Source organism: Camellia sinensis, chromosome 3, assembly GCF_055761805.1.
Source record: "Camellia sinensis isolate YWXY chromosome 3, ASM5576180v1, whole genome shotgun sequence".
Taxonomy (NCBI): domain Eukaryota; kingdom Viridiplantae; phylum Streptophyta; class Magnoliopsida; order Ericales; family Theaceae; genus Camellia; species Camellia sinensis.
Window position 1 is genome coordinate 73,985,184 of NC_138963.1, and position 5,616 is coordinate 73,990,799.

Sequence of the window (5,616 nt, forward strand, 5' to 3'; positions counted from 1 at the left end):
ATGATCAAGCATTCGTATTTTTCATGTTTTCACACTCACGTTCTTCATGCTCATCAACAGAGGGAAACCCAGAGTTTCCCGACCTCTTTCCTTGCATGTGGCCCTCGGGAACACACCTCGGCAAGGAGGTGTGGAACCTCGGCCTAGACCTGGTTGGTGCCCAGCATGTTTTCCGAAAACATTTGTGTATATGAGAGACTTGTTTGAAAGCGCATTCAATAGGCTTTGCCATGTGTTGTAGGACTTGGGCTTGTCTCGACCCCGACGTGTGAAGAAACGATGTGAGTGGTATTTTTAATAAAGCTATGTTACACTTGCTTTCATAAATCTCGTCTTGCCTTGTTTTGAAAAGTACTTGATCTAGCATGAATGACTATCCCTATTTTGTATATCAAATGCTATCTTGTTTTGATGACTCGTCTTGACAGTCCTTAGTGCTAGAGGACTCTAAACTTTCGCAGCACAGCTTGTCTTGACAGTCCTTAGTGCTAGAGGACTCTAAACTTTCGCAGCACAGCTTGTCTTGACAGTCCTTAGTGCTAGAGGACTCTAAACTTTCGCAGCACAGCTTGTCTTGACAGTCCTTAGTGCTAGAGGACTCTAAACTTTCGCAGCACAGCTTGTCTTGACAGTCCTTAGTGCTAGAGGACTCTAAACTTTCGCAGCACAGCTTGTCTGGAAACTCTTGTCTTGATATGTCATCACCCCTTGAAATAAGTAGATGTTATTAACATCCAAGGAACATGAAAGCCGGCAAATGAACTTGATTTCCCTCTTGATCGAAAAGTATGCTATGTATAGTTTTGAAAGAAATCTTGGATATCAATCATGCAAAACCTTTATTTCTAGTATCATTCACTGAGTATCCAAGCTCACCCTCTCTATATATATGTAGGTGATGAACAAGAAGGCATTGAGGCCTAGACGTGATTGCCGATGTGTATTGGGTGCTTTGCCGACATGTTTTGGATTTGCGTTTTGCATCGTCTTGAAGATTATGCTTCTCGGCTTATGTTTTCTTTGTTTGTTTTGGCATATGTCGGCTTGAGAAGCCTTTTGGTCAGGATGTATTTTGTGTTCCATTTTGTTCTATCTAAAATTGTAAGACTCGTAAAGATGTTTGATGTATGGCATTCCATTGGACTTATGCACGGCTCTCATGGACAACTCGGTTTATATGTATATTTTGCTTCCGCTCTTGTAAGCCCCATATTTCATACTCTGATTGTGTGTGATTTTTGTAAGACGGCCTTCGGTAACCTCGGGTTACTGGCCATCACGGCACCAAACTACTAGGGGCGGTTTGGGGGCGTGACAAAGCGCCTCGTGCCACCTCATAAGGTTTGCAAACTACAGCGTGCCCTCTATGGCCTCAAGCAAGCGCCCCGTGCTTGGTTTGCTAAGTTCAATTCTACCATTCATGACTTCATGTTCACCTCTAGCTCCTATGACTCTGCTCTTTTTATACGGACTACTCCTCATGGTACCACTCTTCTCCTTCTGTATGTGGATGATATGATTATCACTGGTAATGATGAAGCTGGTATTCTCCACCTTAAACGTTTTCTCCACCGTCAGTTTGAGATGAAGGACCTTGGTACTCTTAACTACTTCTTAGGCCTTGAAGTCTCTCATGATTCTACTGGTTCCTATTTGTCCAAGGCCAAATATGCATCTAATCTTCTGGCTCGTGTTGGTCTTACCGATTACAAAACTACCTCTACTCCAATTGATCTTCAGATTCGTCTCACTCCTCTCAATGGAGATCTCCTCTCTGATGCTACTCTTTATCGCCAGCTCATCGAAAGTCTTGTCTATCTCACAGTGACTCGTCTTGACATTGACTATGTTGTTTACATTGTCAGTCAGTACATGTCGGCTCCTCGCACTTCCCACTATACTGCTCTACTCCGCATCCTTCGCTACCTCAAAGGCACTCTGTTCTATGGCCTTCACTACTCTGCTTCCTTCTCTCTTGAACTACATGCCTTTTCCGATATTGATTGGACTGGGGATCCTACGGATCGGCGCTCTACCACGGGATTCTATTTCTTTTTAGGGGATTCTCTTCTTACTCGGCATAGCAAAAAACAAACCCTCACTGCCCGCTCTAGTACCGAAGCTGAATACCGAGCTCTTGCTGATACTACTCAGGAACTTCTCTGGCTTCGCTGGCTCCTTACTGATATGGGTGTTTCTTCTTCTAGTCCTATCTCTCTCTATTGTGACAATCAGAGTGCTATTCAGATTGCTCACAATGATGTTTTTCATGATCGCACCAAACATATTGAGATTGATTGTCATTTCATTCGCCAGCATGTTAACTGTGGTACTGTTCATCTTCTCCCTATTGCTTCTGCCGATCAATTTGCTGATATCTTCACTAAGGCTCATCCTCCTGGACGCTTCAGTGATCTTGTCTCCAAACTCAACTTGGTTGATGCTTTCCCTCCTTGAGTTTGCAGGGGGATGTTAGCATATAGTTGTTATAATAGCTATTATAGCATTATAGCTTCAGCATTATATTATAGCTTTATCTTTTATATTTCTTAATGTAAAGTATACAGCTTTTCCTTTATGCTTTGTATGCAGCTTTTCCTTTATGCTTTCGGTGCCTACAATTTGGCATCCAATGTATCATCGCCTCTCTATAAAGGGAGTGCATTCTCTTTGTAAATCAATACACACAATTACAGATCAATATAGAGTTATTCATTTGCTCTCTCTCTCTCTCTCTCTCTCTCTCTAAAACTATTGTTTCATAGAAGATCCATTATTAAAAACTGTCCTACATTTCTATTATAATTTGTTATGTTTCAATCTTTGCAAGATTAGCTGTATCAAAATTGTTATTTATTAAAGAGTTTGAAAATATTTCTTTCTCTCCTCAATTATGTGTTATCAATTTAGATAATGTTACATTTATCATTTTTATATGGAAAATGTTATATAAATTATATATTTTTATTTCATTTTATTACTTTTAGATACAAGTGAATGGGTCTCATGTGTATTTATTAATGTGAATCTATTGTTTTGTGTTTTTGAGTGAGAAAATGAGGTAAAAGTGACAAATGTGAGACCTGAGTGAATATCACATTTAGTGTATCATTATGTGGCATATCTATAACCATTGAATACAAGTGAAACTCATGTGAAATTGAATTTATTAATAGTTGTGAATATGTCATATAAAATTGTAGATTAAATATGATATATAAAGGGGAAAGAACAAAATGGCATATGCACCTTATAATTAAATAATAAAATAACATAATTTATTTTTTTAAGTCATAACTTTAAAAAAAATCATAACTAAACACTACATGAGACGTAACCAAAGATCTTATGACTGATAATTAAAATAATGTCATAACTAAAGAAGAAAATTGGTTATAACTAAAGAATAAAATAAAATAATTGGGGGTACATATGGTATATCCCTTTCATGAGGTATGCATAATAGAATTTCTCATATAAAGATGATAAATATAACATTACTCATCAATCTAAAAATATGCAATAGTTGTCTTTTTTTTCTTTTTTCTTTTTTCTTTTTTTTGAGGGAGGGAGGAGGGAAGAGGGTGGTTAAAAATGAATGGAACTACATATAAGTGAGAGTTGGAGAAAAAAATTACAAACACATGAGGGTGTAAGTGTATCTATGGTAAGGTGTAAGTGAAAGGCTAACTTGCACCCCTCCATATGTTGGTAGTTTTTTTTCAACTCTTGCTTGCATGTAGTTTCCTCTTAAAAATGCAATAATTCTAGCAGCACATAAATACTCTATAGACGAAGGGCAAATTACATCAGTAATCCCTACATTTTGCTCATTGTGTCATTTTGATCCATACACTTTTAATGAGCTCAATTTTGACTCTTAATTTTAGATTTTGTGTCAATTATAATATCGTTAGTGTTTTTTATAAAAAATAATTACTAAATTAGTTGAGATTAACTTACTAAGTTGACCAAGTTTATTAATTTTTCTACTAAAAACATGGCACATACCACTTATGTATGCATTTTCTATTAAAAATGTTAACATTTTTAATCAATTGGTCTAAATTAAGATAAAGTCATAAATTTAGAATCAAAATTGAGTCAATTAAAATTATCAGGATCAAAATGACACAAGGACCAAAATAGAGGAATTACCAATGTAATTTACCCTAAAATGAAGCACATATGTGAAATAAAAAAACACATACATAAGATAAAGGTAAATTCATTTGTCTCACTCATATGTGTTTAATATTTTTTTTCCCCCTGGCACTACTCAAAGAAAAGAGCAGGAAAGAACAGTTTGTAGAGCCAGTCAAAGATTTTCGTTTTAGAAGTTTCGAATATTTGTATATAAATAGTCAAATAGGATATCATATAGAATAGAGAGAGGAGGGGGTAATTCTATTTTCACATGTCATTTATTCTCTGTATACATACTTAGGGGTTGTTTGGTATTAACTATATAAGTGCACTCTTTGACTTTTTGGCTAAAAAAGTAGAGGAAAGAAAGATGTATGTTTAGGATAACTTTTTGACTTTTTTTTCAAAAAAATGTGTAATAAAATATTGTATCAACTAGCAAAATTACTTTGATACCCTTTTGAGCACTGTCCGTGCATGTCAGTGAGTGTGATGTGTTGCACTATGCGTCAGCCGCATTAGTGCACTGTGCTCCACAATTTTGATTTTTTTTTTATACCAAAAAGTGCACTATTGGAATGAGAGTGTACCAAGGGCATATATGTCTTTTTACCCTCTATTTTTTCAGACTTTTATTTCCCGAATAGTGTTAACTTTTTTGCTTTCTTTGCGATTTTTTGACTTTTTTAGGAGATGCCAAACACCTACTGAATGAATTAGTTTTTTCTTATAATTTTATCACTAAACAAAATGACCAATATGGATATTAATACACACATCAATCCTTAAAACTAAACTTACTTAGTACATATCTTTTATATGAAAATTCTCAGTACATATTTTCTTTTTAAAAAAACACATAGTGGAAAAGAATGCAAAATTACGTTAAGGAGTCAAATGCACTTTAAGACTGTTTAGAACTCTAAATTTATGTATTTTTATTTGTAATGTTCAGGTGAATGGAGGTGGACGATAAAAAAACTGGTGTTGTTGAAGGCGTTTTAGCAAGTGATTTCAGTTGTATTAAACTTGCGTTGCCTAATTTATTTTCTCAGTTGAGGTTTAGATACAAACAAAGGAGTATTAAGGTTGATGAAATATTTATAAAATATTTCCCCCTTTGCGCATCCACTACCAATGGGTTGGTCAGAGTAAATGTTTATGATCGGAGGTTAGATGGTAATGACAGTCCGCAGGCGTGATTTCTAACTTACAAAAAACATATTATTTTCTGCCCATTTTTTTACTTCTTCATTTAAAAAATGAAATGAATTAAAAGGGCTAGTATATGGGGGTCTCTCTCTTTTGTAATGATCCCTCGAAAATGTTTTTAATTGGGGGTATTTTATGACGTAATCGGTGGGACATCTCTCTTTGCAGAGTGCCAAGAATTGTTCCTCCATCTCTGCTTTTGCAAGTATTCCCCTCCAGAGTTCGTCTCTATTCTTCGAAAGACTTTTCCCCTTCGGT